The sequence below is a fragment of the Canis lupus genome, chromosome 1 (assembly GCF_003254725.2).
Source record: "Canis lupus dingo isolate Sandy chromosome 1, ASM325472v2, whole genome shotgun sequence".
NCBI classification, from domain to species: domain Eukaryota; kingdom Metazoa; phylum Chordata; class Mammalia; order Carnivora; family Canidae; genus Canis; species Canis lupus.
This window is the reverse complement of record NC_064243.1, coordinates 90,385,117-90,411,263: the sequence shown is the minus strand read 5'-3', so window position 1 is coordinate 90,411,263 and position 26,147 is coordinate 90,385,117.

Sequence of the window (26,147 nt, the reverse complement as noted above, 5' to 3'; positions counted from 1 at the left end):
CCATGCCAGGCACTCTGTCATGTACTATAGGGAGTCTAAAGATGGGTATGACATGGCCCTTGCCCGGAGGATACTCACACTTATCACAGGAAGGGGAACCTGCCAACAGCTGACAAAATACAAACACAAATAACCAGAAACAGGATCTCTTGTAGCTTTTAAATAAGTATCTTTGTTCAGAGAAGCTGAGAAGAGCACACTGCCTCAGATTTGTGGTTGTTTTCATCCTTGGGTGGGGGGACCAGATCATTAAACAGTACCTGTTGAACAATGAACTCTATTAAAAATACACAGCATTGTGCACTTGCCCACCACTGACTTTAAAATGCTTTTGCCAGTTTCCAATGACAAAGGTATAAAGAAATATAGAACCGCATGGGACTCTAACACCTCATCATACTCTATCCCCTTTTCCCAAAGGAAAAGAAAAAAGCTGTAACCATAATAACTATGCAATACAGTGGAAACAATACAGAAAATCATAGAACCAAAAGCGTCTACAGAGATTTTTTTTAAGATAGTAATCTCCTCAATAACATGGCTTTTTTCTTGAGTTAATCTGATTTTGTGGCTGATAAATTTAAAACACTGTTTGACTTTGCCATTTGGGGTTATGAAATGAAATCCTTACTACATTAAACTGAAAATGAAAAACTCATAGCAAAAAAACATCCTTATGAGGACCCTGGAGACAAAGTATTTGAAATCTAAAGTGCCTTAAATTTTAGAACAGTGGTGTCCAAAACCATAATTTAATTATTTCTCTTCCTTGCTGTTTTTATTATAATCATCAAATTCTACACTGAATAGTATACTGGACAGATTAAGTGCTATGAGAATTGTAAAATCTACTTTGAACAACCTCTTTTATTGTGAAGTTTACAATTCAGCGAAAACTTCACCACTTAAGACTGACCTATTATGGAATCCTTTTGGGAAAAAATATGATTTTTCTACTTCTTTTATAATTTCTATAGCCAACAGTCCACCAAGACAGAAGTGAACTTTATTGAAAGCAGCATCCACTAAAGGGATGTATCTTGCTTGGGTTAGCTCAATCCAAGCAGCTGCATCTTGTCTACAATAGTCAGACCACATATGTCAGACTTGTTCCTCTTCTACTGCAATGCTTGGAGGGATGCTTTAACTGAGGAATTATTCAACTTTCTGTATGAAATGAAAAGTATGTATATAACTATACCCCACTTCCTTATATTGTGTATGTGCAACTGGGACTTCTTTATCCCTATAACTCCCGCTGAACTCAGTGATGGCTGAAACTCACAAAATGACTCTGCTGGACTTCTCTGGGATCCCTGTTCTGTTTCTCCTCCTTTGTGTCACCCTTATGCTGCCGGAATCCATGGCAGTCTGAACGATGATAGTCACTTACCCAAATCAAGGTCTCATATTACCAGTGTGCATTTTCAGAAGCTCCAGATGCCTTTGAATGGAAGCACTGTCTATGCTATGTAAAAGGCAATCATTCTCTTCCAATGCCATCTACTAAATGCCTTGTGACTATAACCATTTTCCAGGAAATGGCCTCTCACTCCAATTGTATGGCTTAAAACATTTTCTTTGAGTGCCCTCTGACCAGCTGCATCTTAGTATGGCTCATGCTATAGTGATGATCAAAGGACAGTAATCCCCTTTTGGTAAAATAAGTGACTTCCATATTGGCATTTAGGCTGAACATGCAGCTAAAACCAACATTCACCCCAGCTGTTGCAGTTCATCTAGCAGGATAACCAATTATTTCCCATGTATTCTGTGAGCTTTATTTGCACCTGAAAAAATGGACATTACTGAGCAATATATGTTTGGAAAAGGATCCATGCTAGGAGCTGTGGAGAAATAAGATAGTCCCTATTTTCAGGAAGTCACATCTACCCAGGGAGCCAAAACAAGGTGCATAAAATGCTGGTTGGGCAAAACAAAAGACTCTTGTTATTCCTAAGAATTATGTTCTAGGACATTCTGGCATCTCAAAACTCATATATCACCTAATTTCCCTCATGAAATATGGTCAAAAATATTTAATTGTCACCTTCAGACATAAATGATTTTCCCTAGAGAAGTCTAAGATTATATATAACATAGCCTATTTCTGGCTAGGAATAATCACTTTCTTAAAACTCTTCAGCTGCTTCTCTTTTGTTTTTTTTTTAATATTTTATTTATTTATTCATGAGACAGAGAGAGAGAGAGAGAGAGAGAGAGAGGCAGAGACACAGGCAGAGGGAGAAGCAGGCTCCATTCAGGGAGCCTGATGTGGGACTCGATCCTGGGTCTCCAGGATCACGCCCTGAGCTGAAGGCAGCGCTAAACCGCTGAGTATTCTTAATTCCATTACCAGCATCTGCATGTTTTTTAGTGGAAGAAATTAACTTCAGAAGGAAGTTTTAATAAGCACTAGAATTTCTGTGTTTGCAAAGAGGAATAAGGTATCAGTATGCAGTGATCAACTGGATTCCATTATTGGCTAGCCTCACAGTTTTTAGTTTGAAACAAAATCTCAAATTCAAGTCATTATCCATCATGGACTTCTTGAGTTGTTCATAAGTAATGGAAACTAACTGTTTAATCTCTGAATGTGAAGCATTGACTATCTACACTTACTGTCAATGGGTAGAAGAGGTCAATGTGGAAGAAGTGCTTGGGAAAATTTTTAGATGAGAGATGGAACTTGAGCTGAAATGCAGGTAAGGTTGAACAAGTAAAGAGGAGGAATGCTGGAGCAGTTGTATGAAAATGTATCTCTTAAACCCCCTGCTGGAGTGCAGAGGGATGGAGGTCTGGGCTCTAAAACCCATCCTTGCTTGTGCCAAGACCATGATTCTCATGGGTGGTTCCCAACTAACGAATGAGACCAGCGGAGAAACTAAGGCAGGCCCAGTCCTAGGAAATATAAAATTCCTCTGAGGGGCAAACCTCGGACCCTAGCTGACCCTACCAAAACTTTTGAAGTGCACTACAGTCTAATGGCTTCTTTCTTTTCTTCCTTCAATCTCTCTCCTTAGGTCTCAAGCCTCCAGTGGGGGATCAGATGCTACTCCCAGCTCCTCCTGCTACCCCCACCCCAACTTTTCCTCAAAGCAAATCTCTTACACATCTAAGCTCATCATGGCATTTGCTTTCTGAGCAGTTGGACAAACACAACTATATTCCTGGCTGTTTTCGAAATCTGAGAGGTTTTGCTTGTCACAATGATTGTGGGATTGCAGGGCTGGGACCACTACTGGTATTTGTGCATATGGTCAAAGATACAGATTGCAATACATTCTATGGAATAGTCACTCTCAGTGAAGAATTTTTTCACATCTCTCACAATTTCTACATGTCTTCTCAGATATCAATACAGATGAAATGTCTGTTTAGAATTAGCCAAGCCCAGACCCTAACTCCATTTTAAATATAAACAAAATACATTTTTGCTTGATTTTTAAATTCACTGAATTTTCTAGGAAGGTGCTACTTTGTAAATTAAGGGAAGATCATCATTTTGTCATTAAGTATTTACCAAGAGGTGCTCAGCATTTCAGAAAAAACTGCATCACCAATAGCAGTACTACTTAAGGTATGTTAGCAGCCAGAATTAACACCAATACCAATCTCCATCTGTATCTTGGCAATGATTATGTACACAGGTTAAATTTTGTCTTATGGTTCATTTGTGCCTCAAAACAGTTATGTTAAAATATATTCTGTTTTATTATTAAGTAATTCTCTTATATTTTTCTTTCATTTTACATTTAGTCAAAGCATTTCATTGACTTCTGTAAATGAAGGTACAGACAGGTTACTGAATATATTTCCATTTCAGGATACAACAGGGGTATTATAAATATCCATTGTGAAAAAAAGAGAGATGCTCAGTCTGATATAGTTTAGAACCTCTGACTCAGAGTAAGAGGAGAAAACAATTTTTTTTTTTTTTTTTGGAAGGAAGATCAGAAAAGACATCTTGGCAGGGCTAGATCTGTATTTTCTTCTTCTTTTTTTTTTAAAGATTTTATTTATTTATTCATGAGAGACACAGAGAGAGAGGCAGAGACACAGGCAGAAGGAGAAGCAGACTCCATGGAGGAAGCCTGATGTGGGACTTGATCCCGGGACTCCGGAATCACACCCTGAGCCAAAGGCAGATGCTCAATTGCTGAGCCACCCAGGGGTCCCAAATCTGTATTTTTATGATCACAGTTCTTCCAAGCATCCCCTGCTCCTGGCCTGACCTTGGTGAATGTGTCCTTTCCAGTGCAGGGTCCCTGGTGCACTTCCCTATGATTCCATTACAGAACTTGAATCTTGGAAACCAATGGAAAATGGGCCATAGGACACCTGGGATATGGAGTTAAATACACTGCTCTTTTGGCTACATGGTCCAAAGCTGTCAGGCTTATAACAGAGACTCCATGCAGCTGTGTGCACACTTCCTTGCTGTGTGGAAGTTGCAGTGGGCTTCCAAAGCCAGAATATGCATGGTAAGCACAGAAGGTCTGGAAGCAATCAACTTCGCACAGACCAGTAACAGGTCTCACTTTCTTTGAACCAGATGGCCACCATTCCCAGATGTTACCTTGGTCTCATTTACACATAATCCTTTCAGCTGCCAGTTTCTGTAGTCCGCACAAGGTTAGCAAAGCTAAGTTATACCTTGGGTTAAGGGCTATTACTAGATTAGGATAATTTCTTACAAGATAAGCAGAATACTTTCTGTGTAATTCAACCTCTCAGGTTCCAGTAAACATTTATATAGTGCCCGAATGATGCTGTACATTTCTAGGAATTTCATAATAAGTGAACAGAATATAGGAAAGACTTGGTTTCTGCACTTTCAGTATGTACCTTTGTAAATGCAAACCAAGTCAGTATCACAAACAATAAACCTCTACCCAGAGATGTCTTATATAATTAGGAGCAAAATTAATATCTCCCTGTCCTCTTGAGATTTACTGATTATGTTATTTCATCCTAGATATACCCTCCAGTGCAGACACTTCAAAATGAGACTCAGAGGAGCAAGTTCTCAACTTAATGAAGAAAAAGGCAGCTTCCACCTCAAGTTCTATCCTGGGGATCTTTAACCAATGTCCTTGAAGCTTGCTCATGTCTGTTTCTGTTGCAACATTTTCTACCAAGAATTAGGTTCCTGGATTTTGAGTCACCCTCCAAAAAAGGCTGTACAAATAAGTTGTGGCTATTTATCTTATTAACAATACAATCTGAATTTTATGAAATGTTTTGGTACTTCGATGGCACTTGGCATATGCAATTTATATCAACATATCAATAAACAATTATTACAAATGTCTAACTGTAGTTTACAATGGGAAATTATATGTGTTCTAATTCTTTGTTGTTCCTTTCCCTGGAGTTAAAAAGCCACATGCAGAAGAATGAAACTAGACCACTTTCTTTCACCATACACAAAGATAAACTCAAAATGGATGAAAGATCTAAATGTGAGACAAGATTCCATCAAAATCCTAGAGGAGAACACAGGCAACACCCTTCTTGAACTCGGCCACAGTAACTTCTTGCAAGATACATCCATGAAGGCAAAAGAAACAAGAGCAAAAATGAACTATTGGGACTTCATCAAGATAAGAAACTTTTGCACAGCAAAGGATACAGTCAACAAAACTCAAAGACAACCTACAGAATGGGAGAAGATATTTGCAAATGACGTATCAGATAAAGGGCTAGTTTCCAAGATCTATAAAGAACTTCTTAAACTCAACACCAAAGAAACAAACAATCTAATCATGAAATGGGCAAAAGACATGAACAGAAATCTCACAGAGGAAGACAGACATGGCCAACATGCACATGAGAAACTGCTCTGCATCACTTGCCATCAGGGAGATACAAATCAAAACCACAATGAGATACCACCTCACACCAGTGAGAATGGGGAAAATTAATAAGGCAGGAAACCACAAATGTTGGAGAGGATGTGGAGAAAAGGGAACCCTCTTACGCTGTTGGTGGGAATGTGAACTGGTGCAGCCACTCTGGAAAACTGTGTGGAGGTTCCCCAAAGAGTTAAAAATAGACCTGCCCTACGACCCAGCAATTGCCCTGCTGGGGATTTACCCCAAAGATTCAGATGCAATGAAATGCCAGGACACCTGCACCCCAATGTTTCTAGCAGCAATGTTCATGATAGCCAAACTGTGGAAGGAGCCTCGGTGTCCATCGAAAGATGAATGGATAAAGAAGATGTGGTTTATGTATACAATGGAATATTACTCAGCTATTAGAAATGACAAATACCCACCATTTGCTTCAACGTGGATGGAACTGGAGGGTATTATGCTGAGTGAAGTAAGTCAGTCGGAGAAGGACAAACATTATATGTTCTCATTCATTTGGGGAATATAAATAATAGTGAAAGGGAAAATAAGGGAAGGGAGAAGAAATGTGTGGGAAATATCAGAAAGGGAGACAGAACGTAAAGACTGCTAACTCTGGGAAACGAACTAGGGGTGGTAGAAGGGGAGGAGGGCGGGGGGTGGGAGTGAGTGGGTGACGGGCACTGGGTGTTATTCTGTATGTTAGTAAATTGAACACCAATAAAAAAAAAATAAAAAAAAATCAAATGAAAGTTTTGCTTATCAACAAGATGCACCACCAAGTGTGTGTGAGTGCCTGCCTGTTACCATGGAATGTTTTTCCCTCTGAATTAATGAAGTGGTGTCTACAACACAAGCGCATCCAGAGAAAGATTGTGAAGTACATATAATCTTCAGGATTTGAGGATCTCAGAACTCACAGAGTAATTTAACAATATTTTTGAACAGAGAAGCATCCTTCTTGCCAGAGAGTTTTAGACTAAGTGTTCCCCAGAAATACATGTGTTCCATATTGTCTGCCTCTTTAAAAGAAATCTGCCTGCTCAAGTATCCTCTGTCTCCATGGTGTGAAGCTCCAAATGGTGTCCTAATTCAGTTGGTTTTATATATAGGCCTAAGAGATGACTGTCCACAAGTGTGATGTCGAGGCTCTGCAATGAGTGCCCTGTTCAAAACCCTGCATTGGAATATGTCCCTCCATGTGAAGATGCCTGGGAAGGTTATGACATGAGCTACTCCTAAAGCAACCTTTCTTTCTTGAGAAGCAAGTTTTAACAGAATAGAGGACAGAGAGTAGGTAGATGCACTCAGCACCTGAAGGAAGAAAGGACAGTTATGAGGAGGGTGGCAGGGCTTTGCTGAAACTGAGGGCAACAGATTTCAAGGATGATGTTCACCTGTGTCGTGCATGGACAGTGGAGGGAGTAAGGAACGGGAGATCTTGGGAAATCCTGAATTTGTCATTAAATAATTTTGTGACTCCTGGCCCATTGCCTGACTTCTCTGGTCTTCATGTTCCCCTTTCACTCCTCTCTCCCCCAATCTGACCTCAACATTTTGCCTTGGGCAACCATGCAGAAAAGTCTTAATCATATTTCATATCTTGGCTTCATCCTGGTATTCTTGTCCCAGTAGAAGCTTGTCAGAACACAGGCTCGGGAAGCCATTACTGGCACCGAACCGAAGGATTCAAGGGAGGTGAGAAAAAATTCTCCCACTCGCAGAGCAGTCAGCTGACCCCTCAGCCCTGAAAAGTGGGACAGGATACCTGAGCTTTAATCAGTGGCTTTACAAGAGCCTTACAGGAAGCCCATGAAATGTCTAATCAGTAAGCCAATCCAAATTTGAGCTGATTTACATCTTATTCCTGATCCAATGTCTTTTACTGTTGTTAAAATACATGGAGTAAACACATGAGGTTGATGTTGTAAGACTATAAAGGTGGGAGTGGAGGCAAAAACAGTAATGCCCTAATTCCTCTCTGTTTGCTGGGTTCCCTGGGTCCAGACTTGCTGGTGTTAAATGATCCCAGATACAGGAAACAGAGAGTGACTCTTGCCCATTTGGAAGGAGCTTCACTAGCAGTATGTTGAATGTGTGCTTCCACATGCTGACCACAGAGCACTTAGAGGGAGAACTCTTCTTGAGGTGAGGGATTTACGTCAGGAGCCTCTGTCATGGCTCTCTGTTCAGCCACCCGGCCATGGCTCTGGCAGACACAGAAAGTTAAGCAGCTCCTCCGGATGTGTGAAATGTCCTCATGGCCACATGTGGGGCAACCACTTAATTGATGTCTATTTGACACAACAGCTTTATGGAAATACACGTACAATACTGCACGCTTATTTCCAGGATTTAACATACTGCTGCTGAAGTCTTAGCCCCAAATGCAATTTAAAAGTTTTTCAGGCCCAGATAAGAATTATGGAGCAGGGGTGACAGGGCAACCACCGCCTAAATGCTTGGGTTATGGGAGTGCAGGGCCAAGTCTGAAATCCCAGAGCTGACTGGCTAAGGGTTACGGTGCACTTCTTGAAAGAGTGGGGTATCAGTGGCTGGGGAGTCATAGCTCATAAGATGAAGGCATTTGGAAAGAGCCCCTTCCTACCATGCTGGGCCTCATGCCCCTGACCCATTCTAAGCAGCGCTTAATGTGTGTACATTTACAGAAGCACGTGTGGAAGGTGCTGGGGAAATTCCAATTGCTTGCTCTTTCTGCTGTGCTGTGTCCTGTCTTTTCCTCCATGGAGACACATTGTGGGAATGGATGCTGCGAACAGGAGCTGGTACAAATATGTGCCGCCTTACTCTCCACCTCCCTCTGACTAGTATCTCTGAAATGGATTTCAGTGATTTCAACTGTGCCTTTGTACAATAGTTCAACTTATATTTTATCCTTACTCATTGAATTATCTTTCTCACCAAAGAGATAGATAGATTTGCTTTCTTCTCCCTTTTGCCATGTCCTCCCTTCCTCCAAGTTATAGAAGCAGCTTTGCCAAAACTCCTGATCTTGGGAATATTTCTAGAACCAGGAGTGTATTTCTTAGGGGAGGCTCATCTATAAAAGCCTTCTAGGACCCCTTCATGCCATCTCTCTGCCCCAACTCCCATCACCCACATGATAATACAAGATCTTTATCACGGCACATGGGGGTGTCCATTGTCCAACTCCTCGGATCCCAAATTCATCAATTACAGTGTTACAGCAGACCACTGCTTGCTCAGGTCTAGCATTGAACTATTTTCTGTCTTTAATCAATCACTCTTGTTTCAGAGAACCATACCTTGACACACCCTCTTCTTGCTGTCTGGCCTAACCCATCTGTCCTTGTTCACCTGAGAAAATCCTTTGTGATTCAGATTCAACTCAAGGTCTCCTCCTCTCAGAAGTCTTTACTAAACTCCCCAGATTGCAGCAGATCTAGGTATTGCAGAACCCAAAGGATGAATAATTACACGGTGGAAGATTCCTTAATAAAAGAATACAAAATAGACATTTACTAACTACAGTTAAAATATCTTACTTCTGCAAAATTAATAGAAACATGACGACTACCATCCTTCTAGAACTTAGGAAGGCTTCTGTGTAAGTGGGCCTCTGACTCTTACTTAGGCATTATTCACTTCTCAGTAAACCTACCCCTGAGAAATTTGGCCACTCTCTTCCTTCGTTTGTAGTGTTCTCTGTACTTTAGTGTTCTCTGTACTTTAGTTACAGCATTTATCAAAGTACTATTAACTAATTTAAAATTTTCCCACTACTATGTGAGCTATGACCACATGTCAATATCTGGAAGCTCGATACCTAACAAGTAGTTTTTTTTTTACTGTTTTAACATTGAGATATATTAGTTGAAAGCATAAAAATCCAGGCAATCTTGATAAAGAAATTTCTGGGTTTTGTTGTAGAGATACAGACCTCCCAAATGCCAAGATTGGAAATGAAGCATTGCTGGAGGTGTCAGGAAAGGGACTTCGAGAAAAGTCCTCAAGTCTAGGTCGACCTGGCGTCTTGACTTTGAAAACTTGTATTCTTTCGTTAACCTGGTAGGTTTCCTCTCATATCTCCTTCCAGAATCCCTGCAACCCACCAACAAATTTCTTTTTTTTTAAAACAAATTTCCATAGTATGTAGGTTCAAGCTCCAATAACAGAATTCAATTGTCTCAACCCAGACAACTGTCATGCTCCCCTCCTTCTCCCAAGCTGGCTGTGAGAGGCAATGTGGGAGCACAAATGGTTTTGAAAAAATTTTTCACCAGTATCTTTTAAATCTAAATACATTCATAAAGTAGGACTGAACATTTCCACCCCTAGCTCCCTATATACCCAATAGGAATGTGTACACCCATTCACTGAAAGACCTGGACTGCCATGATCACAGTATTCTGGTGGTACTAACCCAAAATGAAAAAACTATTGCCCATCAACAGTTAATGGACAAATTGTGATATATAAGGGAATACTAGATAGCAAAGTTAATGAGCATTTAATAAGTACAAATGGCAGGATGCCTGGGTGGCTCAACAGTTGAGCGTCTGCCTTTGGCTTGGAGCATGATCCTGGGGTCCGAGGATCAAGCCCCACCTTGGACTCCCTGCATGGAGTCAGATTCTCCCTCTGCCTGTGTCTCTGCCTCTCTCTCCATGTCTCTCCTGAATAAATAAATACAATCTTTAAAAAATAAGTACAAACAGCAATATGGATGAATCTCATATGTACAATATCGAGCAAGAGAAGTCAGACATGAAAGAATGCCTGTATAATTCCATCGATATAAAGTATAAAAATAGGTGAAACTCATCTAAGGTGCTAAAAGTCATGGTAGGTCTTGGGGTATGGACATTGATTAGAAATGAACATAAAGGAAACTTCTGAGGTGCTGATAAATACTGTGTTTCTTGATCTGGGTGCTTGTTGCAAGGTGGTGTTCAGCTTATGAAAACCAACTGAGCAACATGCCAGTGTACACTTCTATGTCTATTATAACTGAGTGAAAAATTCAGATGCTTTCATTTAAGCAAGCATTCATTTCTCTATAAAATAGAACTAAGTAATGATAATCAGGCTCTCTAGTCCAGACCTGGGGAAATTTTCATTCCACCAAGGACTGCTAATCTAAAGAATAAAGTCATGAGTCTCATAAGTGGAAAGCAAATTAATTTTTGAAAAAAGAAACATCCTGGGCAGCCCGGGTAGCTCAGCAGTTTAGTGCCACCTTCAGCCCAGGGCGTGATCCTGGAGACCCAGGATCGAGTCCCACGTCGGGCTCTCTGCTAGGAGACTGTTTCTCCCTCTGCCTGTGTCTCTGCCTCTCTCCCTCTCTCTCTCTCTCTCTCTCATTCTCTCTCTCTCTCTCTCTCAAATAAATAAGTTTTTTTTTTTAAAAAGAAACATCCATGTAATGGATAGAGCATTTTACTTTTATTCACAAGATCTGGCCTTGATTCCTAATTCTAATGATCACTAGCTATATAACAATAGCTAAATTAATTCTGCTCACTTCACAGATAAGTCCCGGGTTTACAGATTAGTGATGACCTCCCCATTGTCTTAGTGAAATAAATACTCTAAATACCAAATCAAATCAAACAGTACAGATAAAACTGCTTCTAAACCCACACAGTGCTGTAGATTAAAAAAAAAAAATCAGCTTTTAGAATTAAAAAGAAACATAAAATAATGCAATGGGTAAAAATAATTTTTAATGAAAAAATATAGAGACCAAAGACCCATGTGATGGTTTTAAGCCAAGGAAATACTGATTCTGTTCTAGAGCACAGACTGTTTTATTAAACAAATTATCGTCAAGAGATTCCTAACAGCAAGTGGTTCAAAATCAAATCAAATTATATGAATCATGAGCAAAAGTAAACATTTAAAATTTCTATTCTAGGAATTAATAAGAAGCTAGGCTGGGGCGTTCATCCTAAATACATTCTTCAGACAACTACATTAGGCCATTGTGTGAAAATGTCCAACCTTAGCCATTTTTTATAGAAATGCTTTTAAAGAAAGTATTTTGAGAAAGGTAGCACACAATCAGGAAAGTGTGCACAACACTAACATACATCTCAATGGATTATCATAAAGCAAACAGTGGTGCACCCACCACTGGGGTCAATGCCAAGAATACCATGCATATCCCAGGACACTCCTGCTACCTTCCCAAGCTGGCCCCTCTCCCTGAAAAGGTAGTGGCTAATCAGGCTATCATACCATCCACTTCTTCCTCTTACAGGTGCAAACTCTAGGCCCGCCTTTTCCAGTTAATATGTTGTGGACATCTTTTTATGCGAATAAATCATCACTCAAATTAATGACAATTTCAACAAGAGGTATCTGAATATATTTTTAACTGCTCAGATTGCAAATGTCTCCCTGTCATCCATATTAATGTGATTGTGTTACTGTGCAGGGTCTGGTGATGCTCCCAGGTACCAGTCATTTAGATGAGCAAGGCCATTTGCCCCCAGTTAAATGGCCTTAGACCTGCCTTCTTCCTCTGCATTCTTTGTAGGAGTCTTCCACCTGATGCTGTTTTTGTAAATCTACTTTACTTCCAAGACCTCTCCCTATATCAAAACATGGCCTCCAGGGCTGATTTTCTTTAGTTAATATCCTGGACAAAAAGAATAAGTACACAAAACCAAGTCTTCTCTCCAGCCTATAGAGAAAAATTATCAGAGTTTCTTTTAAGAATACAATTCCTAAACCCATAATATTTTAGATTCTGGAGGTGTTGGATGGGGCCCCCAAATCTCCAAATGCCCCAGACAATTCTGTTGGTGCTAGGCCCACTCTAAAGAGTGGGAGGAATTCAAGGAAGAGGGGGGAGGGAAAGAGATAGGAAAAGGAAAAGAATAAAACAATGCTGGAAAATCTTAGTAATGCCACAGGTTACAACAAAATTTGGTTCCCAGCCCTTCTAAGTCGCTGCCAATGAAGGGGCAGTGACATATGTAAGTTACCTAAAAATCAAACAACTACATATTGGAAATCACTAATTCCAGGCACTGTGCAGGGTGCTGAGGAAAATAAGAGCAAGGCAGACACGGTCCTTGTCTGCATGCAGCTGAAAATCCGATGGAGGTGAGTCATGCTTAGGACACAGGAAGCACTGTGCTTTGCTCATCTCATAAGTCCTTTGGACCCCAAAGTTTGGTTCCTCGATATACCAAAAGTCAAATGGGTAAATGGTAAAGGCACTCTAAAGAGTGCCTTTAGAAGACTATCAGATAAGGAAATAAAAACCATGTAAAAAAAAAAAAAAGTGTCAAAATGAAAAAAAAAAAAAAAGACTGCATGAAATAGAACAAGCTAGCCTGAAAAAAAAAAAAAAAGAAAGAAAGAAAAAGAACCAAGGAGAGGTTGGACAGCTGTTTTCAAATATTTGAAGGAAAAGCCTGTAAAAGCAGGAATGGATGCACTTTGTCCCTCGACAACAGGCAGGAGAATGGACAGGAGAAACGAGCAAGAAGAGAGAACACAGCTCACCCCACACCGCTCCAAAAATCCCCTTCTAACAATGTCAGCAGGGCAGTAATGAAAGGACTGCTTTTATGTATTATAAAGTCCTAATTAATGAAGTGTTAAGTGGAAGCTGGGGGGCCCTCTGTCAGAGGAAGATTCTTGCACTTAAGTGGAAAATGAAACTCAAAGTTTCTGTCCGTATCTAAAGTTCTGTGATGCCATGAAATCAAGTGAACAAGTGAATTAAAACTATTTTCATTTATAAAAAGTTGTGTATAAAAATAAAATGTTTTGATTTTAACAAAGAATAATCTTTCCATCCTCCTTAACCTTCATCAAATCTTTTGAGCAAGAACACAGAAACAGAGTTTTCTGGAACACGGAGGATTTACGTACAGAAGTTGCAAACTCACAGACTATGGGCTGAATTCTGGCTTATGGATAGATTTTGTTTGGCTGATACAGGGTTTTAGAGCTGGGATTTGAATTTCCTTCAGGTAGTAGGTTGCATTTTGCTACAAAATCCAATCTTCCTATTATACTCCATCTGTGCACTCTCCACACTTACTTTACCCTCCTTCCTCACCAATGACAGCACCTGAATCTGTAATCTTGATTTAGAGCAAGATGACTGAGAACAGAAAGATCCTCGATGCGAGATAAGAAAAAAGATAGAAGAGTGAACCATATTCTAGCTTTGGTATAAGAGGCAGTTACCTCTTGGAAATTCCAGTATGTCAGCTGGCTTCTCCGAGGACCGTAACCAAGTGTGGCATGTTCAGATGTGTGGGAAGTTCTGCTACAGAAGGAGATCCCAGGTAACCCAGGGCAAATTTCTGAGTGGAAGATAGGCCAGAAAGAAAAAACTGCCATTGTAGGCTGGATTTAAGTTAAAGAGATGGTAATAAGAAATTTAGTAAGAAAGCATATTGCTAATATATCTTAACTTCGTTTTAAAACCTCATTAGCCTTAAGCTCTAACACACAGAAGTGAACGTTACCACCTGAACAATTTGCCTGGTTTCCACCTATTTTGTTAGTATCTCATCTGGGTTCTCATTTCCCAGGACCTTTCATTTTTATTTTTCTCAAGGTGAAATTCACATGACATAAAATTAATCACTTTGAAGTATATGCTTGGGTGGCATTTACTACATTCATAATGTTGCACACCACTACCTCCATTTAATTCTAAAACATTTTCATCACTCCAAAGGGAGATCCCATACCCATCAAGTAGTTATCTTATATCCCCCAGCATAGGCTGCTACAACCACGAATCTGTTCTCTGTCTCTACGGACCTCCCTATTGTGGATATGTCATAGAAAAGGAATGACACAGCATTTGACTCCTGGTGTCTGGCTTTTTCACTTAGCAAAATGTTTTCAGTGTTTATTAATGTTGGGACAGGTATCAAAACTTCATTCCTAAGAGCTGAGTGATATTCCATTGCATGAATACACCACATTTTTTCTTATTTTAATCTTCAGTTGATGAACGTATGGGTTATTCCTATCTTTCGGCAACTATGAATAGTGTTGGCATAAGCATAGGTGTACAGGTTTTTGTTTTGATAATTGTTTTCAGTTTAGGAGCTACATACCTAGGAGTAGAACTAGTAGGCTTTGGGGTAATTCTATGTTTTATTGAGACACTTTGTGAGGTACCATTTTCCACAGCAGTGTAACCATTTTACATTAATCACCAGCCATGCACAAGAGTTGAACACTTCTCCATATCCTACCAACACTTGTTATTTTCTGGGGTGTTTGTTTGTTTGTTTGTTTGTTTTTAGACATCCCAATGAATGTGAAGTAGGATTTCAGTGTTTTTGATATGCATTTCTCTAATGACTAATGATGTTACATATATTTTCAAGTCTATATTACCTATTTGTATTTATTTTTGGAGAAATGTCTATTTAAGTCCTTTGCCCATATTTTTTAATTGGTTTGCCTTTTCATTGGTGAGCTGTATGATTTCTTTACATATTCTGGACACTAGTTGCTTACCAGACATAATTTTCAAGTATGTTCTCCCATTCTTGACAGTGTCCTTTGATGCACAAAAGTTCTTAACTTTAATGAAGTTCAATATATTTTCTGTTGTTTTGTGCTTTTGATGTCATATCTATGAATCCATTGCTAAATCAAAGGTCTTAAAGATTTACTCCCATGCTTTCTTCTAAGATCTTTATAGTTTTAATCCTTACATTTAGGGTTGTTTTTTAAAGAAGTTTTAACTTTCTAAATAGTGTGAGGTAAAGATCTGATTTATTTCTTATGTGTGTACATATCCAATTGTCCCAGCACCATTTTTTGAAAAGATTCTCTTTTCCTCCATTGGATGATCATGATATCCTTGTCAAAAATCACTTGGTCATAAGTGTGGATTTATTTCTTAACTCTGAACTCTATTCCACTGACCTATATGTCCATTCTTATGTAAGCACCACAATGTACTTATGGTAGCTTGTAACGTGTGTTGAAATAAGTAACTGTGAGTACAATTCTTCTCTTCATGACCTTGGATTAGGCAATAGTTTTGTAAATAAGACACCAAAAGCAAAATGAGCAACAACACAATCAAAATTAGACACACTGTATAACACCAAAATTAAAAACTTTAGTGCCTGAAAGGACATCAAGAAAGGGAAAAGACAGAACACAGAGTGGGAGAAAAGGCTTGCAAATCTCTACTTTGTTCTTGTATCTTGACTATATAAAGAAATATTAATACTCAGTAATAAAAAGACACACAATCCAATTTTTTAAATTGGCAAAGTATCTAAATATACATTTCTCCAAAGAAGAAATAAAAATGGCCATTAAGCACCAGAAAAAGATGCTCAACATGAACCATCAAGGAAATGCATATTAAAGCCATAGGGTACATGGCTTCAAACACAATAAGACTGCTATAGTAAAAATGAAAGATCAGAAAAAGTGTTAACAATGACATGAAGAAAATGGAAACACCATACACTGCTAGCGGGAATGTAAAATGCTAGAGCTGCTGTGAGAAATAGCCTGGTAGTTCTTCAAATGGTCAAACATTGAGTGAGTATATGATCCAGCAATTCCACTCCTAGGGATATACCCAAGAGAAATGAAAATACGTGTCCACACAAGAACTTGTCATGAATGTTCATAGCAGCATTATTCATAAGAGCCAAAAAGTGGTGACAATCCAAATGCCCACCAACTGATAGGCAGATAATTACAAAGATAGTATATCCACACAATGAAATATCTGGCAATAAAAAAAATGAAATACTGATACATGTTATAACATGTATGAACTTTGAAAACATATGCTAAATGAAAAAGCCAATCACAAAGGACCTTGTACTGTATTATTTCTATTTATATGAAATGTCCAGAATAGGCAAATCTATAGAGACAATAAATAGATTATTGGCTTCCTAGGGCTGGGAATATAGGGGGGAATTTGGGATGGTTAATGGGAGCAGGTTCTCTTTATGGATTAATAAAAAATGTTCTAAAATTCTAGTGATGGATGTCCAACTCCATGAATATACTGAAATCTATTGAATTTCACTTTGAATGGGTGAATTCTATGGTACATGCATTTTAGTTCAAAGTATTTACATATAAATAGTAGTTCTCAGCAAATTTTTTTTGTAAATAGACAACAAACATTCTAAAACTTATATGGAGTGGCAAAACAGTTACAATGGCTAAGAAAAATTGAAAAAGAAGTTTAAAATGGTAGGAATCAATCTCCATATTAAAACTTAATTTATAACCATAGTAATCTTTAGAGTAAGGTGTTGGCAGAGGAAGAGGCATACAGATCAATGGAACACAGTAGAGAACCCAGAAATAGATCAACACAAATACATTTAATAGATTTTTTTACAAAGATGCAAAAATGATTCAATAGGATAAGGACAGCCTTTTTAACAAATAATGCTGGAAAAATTGGACATCCATAGGCAAAAAAAAAGAGTAAATTTTCATACTCTTCAAATATCACATCAAAATAATATGTAAGGGGCACTTGGGTGGCTCAGTCAGTTAAGGATCTGCCTTCAGCTGAGGTCATGATCCTGGGGTCCTGAGACGGAGCCTCATGTTGGGCTTCCTGCTCAGAGGGGAACTTGCTTCTCCCTCTCTCTCTGCCCCTCCTCCTTCACTCATGCTTCCTTTCACTCTGCTCTCCCTCTCTTAAAAAAATAAATAAAATCTTTAAAAAATAATAACAATATGTAAAATTCTAAACCTTTTAGAACACACAGGAGAACATCAAAGACCTAGCATTAGATGAAGACTTATTAGACATGACACCAAAAGGACAATTCCTGAAAGAAAAAAAAGGCTAAAATTGGAATTCATCAAAACTAAAAACTTTAGCATTATGAAAGTTTATGTTAAGAGGACGCAAAGGCAGGCTATAGCTAGGTGTAACATATTTTCCAATTACATATCAAACACAAGGCTTATACCTGGAATAAATAGATAACTCTCAAAACTCAAAAACAAAAAAAAAGACAATTGAATTTTTTTAAATGGGCAAAAGACATGAACAGATACTTTACCAAAGAAGAGATATGGATGGCAAATTCTCATATGAAAAGATAGTTAATATCATTAGCTATTAAGGAAATGCAAATTAAAACAGAACTAGATAACACTACACATCTATTAGAATAGTTAAATTAAAAAGTAGTTATGACTCCAAATGTGAGGATATGAGAAACCATCTCTTATATACTACTGGTGGGAATCTAAATTTGGCATAGACACTCTTGAAAATAGTTTGGTAGTTTCTTACAAAACTAAACATGTACTGACCATATGACCCAGCAATCATGATCATAAATAATAAATCAAGCATTTATCCCACAGAAGTGAAAGCTTATGTCCACATAAAATCCTATATAGGATCTCCTTAGCAATTTTATTCATAACAACCAAATACTGGAAAACATTCAAATGCAGTTCAATGAGTAAATGGTTGAACAAACTGGTAGCATATTCAGACAAGAGTATTTAATAATAAGGAATCAACCACTGATGGATGCAACTTCAAAGACACTACACTTAGTGGAAAAGATCAATCTTCAAATATTGCATGCTGTAAAGTTCTGTTAATGTAATACTCACAAAGCGACAAAACTATAGAGATGGATACCAGATTCATGCTTGCTAGGATATGAGGGCTGGGGACTGAGGAGGGGAAAGGAGAGGTGCATATAACAAAGAGGTAAAACAGGCATTTTCCTTTACGGGCATGCAAGACTTCTGCGTCTCGACTATGCTGATGGTCACACAAATGTACACATAGGATAAAATTGCATAGAAGTACATACACACAAATGAATGAAAGTTTTAAAATAAGGAAGACTGAATAATGTAAAATGTATCCATATCAATTTCCTGGTTTTATACTGTATTACGTCTGTATAAGAGATTGCCAGTGGGGGAAGTTGGATGAAGGGCACACAGGACTCTATACTATTTTTGCAACTTCCTGTCAGCCTATGACTATTTTAAAATAAAAATTAAAAAATAGAAGTTGTAATGCCAAAATTTACAAATATTTCATTTACATACAACTAGAGTGAATAATAAAAATTTCATAATGAAGTTCATATTAAGTAAAAAAGTATTATATTATGGCAGGATATATTTTGCTGCCCACTTTTTCATACCAACCTGCCATCTTATTCCATTTCTTTTTTTATCTGTAAGAATGAACACTTTAGAAATCTTTGAGACTTGGAAAACTAGTATGTAAATCAACTAAAATGTCCTATAATCTTGTAAACTTTTTGTATGTGACTTACCTGCATTACATTCAAAATCTATTGGAAAGCTTCAATCAAAGGATTAATGAATGGGGCACCAAAAATGTTGTTTTTGTTTTTATTTAATTGCACTATCTGAAAATAACATTTCAAAGTGACGAAAGTTGAAATTTATCTCTACATAATCTATGAAGGAGCTAAACAAATTAAGCAATGAGAATTATACTGGGGTATAACATTTAATTTTGAAATTTTGTAATGTACTTTGGATTACCTTGACTTGTGGCAAATCTCTGATGGAGCTCCTACTTTAATTGTTTAAGTTTATATTCTATGTGGATAGAATGAAATAGAGAAAGCCTACATTTTTTTCAATATCTAGTTCTGGCAAAATAATTGGAAGAAGCATAAATGCAGACAATTCAGTTGGTTAGATGTTAAATAAAATTATTTATTAAATAAATATGAACAGAGGCAAAAAAAAAAAGTACCTATGAAAATGTTTGGGTTGAAATATTTGTGTACTTCACACAAAAATTACAACTGGAAACTTTTATATTTAGCAAACTTTTAACTTTCTTATAGAAAAAATATTATTTTCAATTAAAAATATGGCCTACAGAATAGAGACAAAGGAAAATTTCCTAATAACTATAATATGATACTTTGAAGAAGACTTCAAACTATTTAAAAATAATAATATGTTCATATTTAAAAATATATTCTTTAGGGAAAGTATTAGGGATATGGCATTAGAAACATGTGACTAAGAAACATGTGCAAATGTTTAACATGAATAATGTATAACATGAATAATTATTTTGTATGTTACTTTAATATTCTTATAATCAATACACATTTTTCAAAAATTGAGGTTTACATTAATTGATGTGTTATTTTTGACCTTTAGAAAAAATTTTGTGTTTGAAAACTGTTTTTAATAAAATTGTTGACCATCTAATTAGCCAAGTAATCTAAGTAGTTCAGAATAATATAAATTTTATTATTTTTTGATCAGTGAGATCTCAAATGTACCCCAATTTGGACAATAAATTTTACTGTCACCCTCGTAAAAGTGTTCTTTTTAGGAGAAATTAACAATAGTTCAGGAGCTTAGGGCTCTCATATGCCTAATTTCATGGGAAATTTGTTGAGGAATACCTAACACTCTTACAAAAGCAAGGCAGGGTCAGTTCTGCAAAGGAGTATGACAGTTTTGCTTGGGAAGTGACTCTAAATGTCAATTTTGGTGACCAAAAAAATGGATAGGATAGGATAGGATAGGATAGGATAGGATAGGATAAGGAAAAGGAAAAGGATAAGGACAAGGTCAAACATTTAAAGTTAAATTATTTGGATTCTTTCCTGTGAATTCAGTAAATCACAGAGTTTCTCTGAGCTTCAGTTCCTCCATGTGCAAAATGGGGATGGTACCAATAGCTTATGTGTTAGGAGTGCCATGAAAGAGTATGTGTGAAAGTGTTTGGGAAACCAGGAAGTGACAGGCAATCTAAGTTAAGACAATCAGCAGAAGCAGGGAGCCGACCTTCAAGAATCAAATAAGGAAGAGGGAAGAGGTTTTGGAACAGCCTTTGGCTGCCTGGGGTACATCAGACAAAAAATGAAAAGAGTGGGTAGGAAGACTGTCAAGGATTTAGTCAATCCTTCCAAGTAGACTTTTGTTTTGGTGTCTGAGCTTTACAGCAGTGCTGGTCATTCTGTGCTAAGCCAAAAGCCTTTCATAACCATCCATGCATGTTTTTCAGTCCTTCCTTGTCCACCTCTCCATCCTACACAGGTCAGCTGCCCCTCATCCCCAGTCTATAAACTACAGAACCCTATGCTACCACTGTTACTAAAATGCATCTGTGTGACTACATGTTCCTCCTCCCTGGTCCAGGACATCTGTTCACCCCCAATGTAGCTGATATGGACAGAATTTACCAGAATAGACCCTCCACCATGATGCAGATCAGGTGCTGACTGGCGTGTCCATATTCTGGTGATAGATCCTTTCTTGGAAGGTGTCTTATGTCCCAGACAGCCACAGTCTTTTCAGCGAGATTTGTAACTTGAGCTTTGTTTGCTCCCAAGAATTAAATCACAGAGGCATGATATTAAATCTACAAGAGTTAAATATAATCATGTTCCAGTGTTGATTTACTTTTGTTTCAAAATTTTGTGATTTACAATTGGTTACATTTGCTGCCAGCCTTCTACTCTTACTTTTCAATCCTAGCTATCCATACCCCACACCCTGCTTTTCTGAGGTCTCAAAGCCAGCTTCCCTTCCCAAGGCCCTGCCAGTCTTTTGTGATTCTCTTTGCAGATGGAGCCCTTCTGACATTGGAATCAGCCTTCCACCAAAGCTCATTTTAAAATAGATTTCCACAACAACTTGTTAAAGATTCATACAAACAGAAACAAACAAGCAGGCAAACAAATAAAAAATCATCATCTACAGTGGCTTGAACATTGCTTACGTCAGAATAAAAGGGTGGAGAAGCACCCTGCCTTTATTTACAAATCCATTATTTACAAATCCAGAGTTGGAAACAATTCAGCAGAATACCTGAAACCAGGGGTCTTGGAGTCAGACTGACTCAGTTAAAATTTGTTCTAATTTCTACTAGTTTCTGTGAATTTGCACAAGTCCCTCAACTTCCTATGGAAAATGAGAATGATATCTATGGCTACTTCATCATGCCAGCATAAGGATCTAATGAGAATACATGGAAAGGACCGAGCATAGAGCCTGCAGAGAGTAGGTACACAAAACAAGTACTCAATAATTACTATTCTAAAGTATCTAATCTACTCACATGAAGTATTATAAATTATACAATCCACGGAGGCCCCCGAGAAAGTTAATGGCTTGCTTAAGATCACGCATTACAATTCTGAGTTAATGGCAAAGCATAAACCTCCATTGGGCATTCATTTCATTTAGCATCTATTGAAAGTCTCCTTTATGCTAGCCACCAAGCTCACGCTAGGGATGCAAAGGTCAAGAGCTTCAGTGAGCTCACACTTTATTTAAAGGACAGAAATCATGAGTGCAAATAATTAAAATCTGGTAAAGAAAGTAACAGAAGTATATAAAAAGAAGAGAAGTAGCTAGAGTAATTCTTTCTCAGATAAAGTGAGTCTTACAGTAAAGTTGGTAAGAGACTTAGTGTTTAAGTTTACACAGGCAAAGTGTAAAAACTGGCATTCTAGGAAAAACAAAGCATGTAAATATATGCAAAATGCACAGAGGTCTGAAACTACGTGGTCCAAATGACGACGTTTTTTAAATTAATTAATTAAACTTGCTTAAGCATAAATACAAGATGGAATTGGAGGCAGTAACCTGCTGAAACGCCCACTAGCTCATCGTCCTCACCTCATTATAGACTCACTATGGGAAGTGAAACCAAATCAGAACTTGTGAAAAACTTTGAGAATGTAAATATCATTAGTGACAGATATTGCCTGGGAAATAACAAGAGTGGTGATCTAGGCTCGCTCTATTTAACTAACAGTAATCTATCCTTAAAATCAGCTCAGCAAATGAGACTGCAATTAAAAGTCAAAACCAACTCAAACCAACACTGAAGATTCACTTGCAAAAAAGATCTGAAGCTTGGAGCTTCCGAGTGTGGGTGACATGACCACTCCCACCTGCCTCATGAACTGGGAGTGCAATCAAATCCTGTAAGGACCTCCGCAACCTTATACTCATTCTCCAATCCCAGCTCATACCTTTCTTCATGCATACCCAACTGGTCTCATCTCAGTTCCATGAACAGACCTTCTCTTCCTTGTTTCCAGGATTTGCCCTTACTGCTCCTTTGGTCTGGAACAGTCACAGCTCACTGCTTTCTATGGCTTTCTACTTGCCATCATTGAGGTTATGAGGTCTTAGTGTCACCAGCTCAGAGTCTATCTCTAACCAAGCTGCACAAAGACCATCTCCCTACACATATATTTTTTCTATCATATCACCATGCATTTTTCCTTCCATAAAACTTACCCAACCCTGTAATTATATTTTATGTGTTCAGTCATTAATTGTGATGTCCCCCACTAGCTTGTGAGTTTTGTGATAGCAGCAACTATATTAGTCTCATTAGCACTATTTCCACAACACCTGGCTCAGTGCCCAGCATATGGAGTATTCAAGATATACTTGTTGAATGAAGGGGTAGTTTTTTGTAGAAAGGATGGAGTAGGATAGGATATCTCCATCTCTACAACCTGGTACCAAAGGTGACTCCTGGAGTCATGCAGAACTGGCCTGAATCATACTTTTTCCAAATATGACCTATTGCTCTGGGGCAAATTGCTTATCTTTTGGGTACCTACCCCAAATTCCTCATTTGTAAAATAAGGGTAATAATACTTATAGAAAGGTTTGTAGACTGATAAGAGACAACTGAAATCATTTAAAATCATCTAGGTCAGTACTTAATCACTTCCCTTTAAATATTCACTTGTCCAGATTTCAATCTTCAATATCAGGCTATGGCCTCTAGTAAGACTGACTTTAGCAGAAGAGAATGGGTAAGACAAGAATCCCCAAAAAGACAAGTGGAGCACAGGGATACAACATGAGAGGGTAATTTCTTTTTTTTTTAAGATTTTATTTATTTATTCATGAGAGACAGAGAGACAGAGAGAGAGAGAGAGAGAGAAAGAGAGGCAGAGATACAGGCAGAGGGAGAAGCAGGCTCCACGCAGGAAGCCCAACGTGGGACTCGATCCCAGGTCTCCAGGATCAGGCTCGGGCTGAGCCATCCAGGCTGCCTGAGGGTAATTTCATTTAGGCCCAGCCCTATGAATAATTACACTATCACTTTATCTGAAACTAGTAAGTTATTTTTCCTAGGGAAAATTTTGATCTGTGAGGTAGGACAATTTTCATGGAACCATGTGCAGGTATTGACAATCTGTGATCCTGACCCAGGCCATATTGAAAGTGATCAAAGAAATCAAACATATGAACCTCCAGTGTCCCTCTGGCAACTCAGCTTCCTGCCTTGTTAAACACTACCATTAGTCTAGGATGCTTGCTCTGGTTCACCCCAACTTCATCTACTGATTGTAAGATAACACTCCTTGGTAACCGAGCAGGTGCTACTTGATGCCAAGGATGCATGAAAGTAAGTAGCATTTATCCCTGCAACCACGTTGTCATTCATCATCTAGACAAGACACAGAGATCAGATGCATTTTTCTCTGTTAACAAGCAACAGCAAGGAGGTATGTGGGGCTATCTGTAACCAGAGCGAGGTGAGTGAAGCTGTGAGCAACTCATGGTCAGTTGCTTTAACTTTCATATGGTGCCCTTCACCACACACATACACACACCCGTGCTGAAAAGTTTTCATTCACTTGTAACACTGCCCACATTGTTCCTGCTTGACCGGGTTTGACAACTACCTCTACTTTCAGAGAGACTTTCTTCTCCACTACCGCCTTCTGTGGTCACTTGTAAAGGAGAATGACAAACTTCCCTCTTCTTCTCCTTTGACCCTAAGTTCTGCTGTCTCCACCCCAAATAAAGTGCTTCCATCATGAGAAATCTTTTTGTATTAAACAAACAAAAAACAAAACAATATTTTTTTTTAAAGCACCATGACCACAGAGCTGTGACTAATATTGGAATTTAGCAAGAAGTCAGCTCTGGTTTCATGAGGCTACACTAAGACTTTGGGAACATTCTGCTACTAAAGCTTATGATGAATGACTCCAGGAAGAAAGGATTGCTATTTCTTATGCCCTCTCTTCTTTCGGTGTCAGTTTCATGCCACTGGTAATGGGGAGTGACAGGGAGGCATGCAGCAAATTGTCCCCTTGACTGACAAAGATAAGCTACTATCATATCAGTTCTGGCATCAGAGAGCTGCTGGGTTGTGGCTCAATTTAATTCAAAAAGGTGGGGGCGGGGGAGTGATCAGGAGAAAATTATAAATCACTCCACTTTGTCTATGTTTAGAATGAACCCATCAACTTCCAAAAGGTTAAGCAATGTACACCTAGCAATAAAAAGAAATTCAATCCTCTTTGTTTGAACCAGTTCACTTTTGATAATTTTTTTTCATATGACTTCAAGCTTTCAGAAAAGCCATGAGGAAGATACAAAGGATTTCTGTATCTCTTACTCAACAATAGTCACATTTTCTTCAATTTGCATTATCATTTGTTTGCTTTTGCTATGTATGTGCACCTGTGTGTGTATGTGTGTAACTTCTTAAACCATTTAAAGAAATTTGCATATATCATGCCCATAACCCTAAATACTTTGGTATGTATTTCCTTCTTTCTTTTTTTAATAGAGAGAAAAGAGAGTGTGAGGTCATGCAGGGGTGAAGGGGCAGAGGGAGAGGAAAAGAATCCTGAGTAGGCCCCTTGTGCAACACAGAGCCTAATGCAGGGCTCGATCTTAAAACACTGAGATCATGACCTGAGCCCAAATCATGAATCAGACACTTGACCAACTGTGCCATCCAGGCACCCTGACTTCACCCAGCATGAACCAGCATGACATTCACTTTCTCAACCATAGTACAATTATTAAAATAGTAGTAGTTTAACAGTGTTATATCACTATTATCTAATCCACAGATCACATTCAAATTTTACAGTTGTTTCAATAATATACTTTAGATTTTTTTCCTCCAATCTAGTCATTCATTGCATTTAGTTGTCCTATTTCTTTACTTTCTTTTCATCTGAAAAAGACCTTCAGTTTTTCTCTGTATGTTGTGACATTAGCACTTTTAAAAGCACAACCCAAAGATTTTAGAGATTGCTCCTAAATTTGAGTTTGTCTGTTTTCTGTTTAAAGTTATATTATGAAAAAAACATATATTATATATTTTTGCCAGAAGAGCACAGAAGTACCACTGGAAAAGAGGAGACAAAAGACTGGAGCCCATAGAAAACCAGTGGGCTAGTTCTAACCCCTACAACCCTAAATGAAAACACGTCCTAACATAAAGGACACAGATGTGCTCCTTAGTATGGTATTTGTTTTGTGGTAGAGTCGAATTTA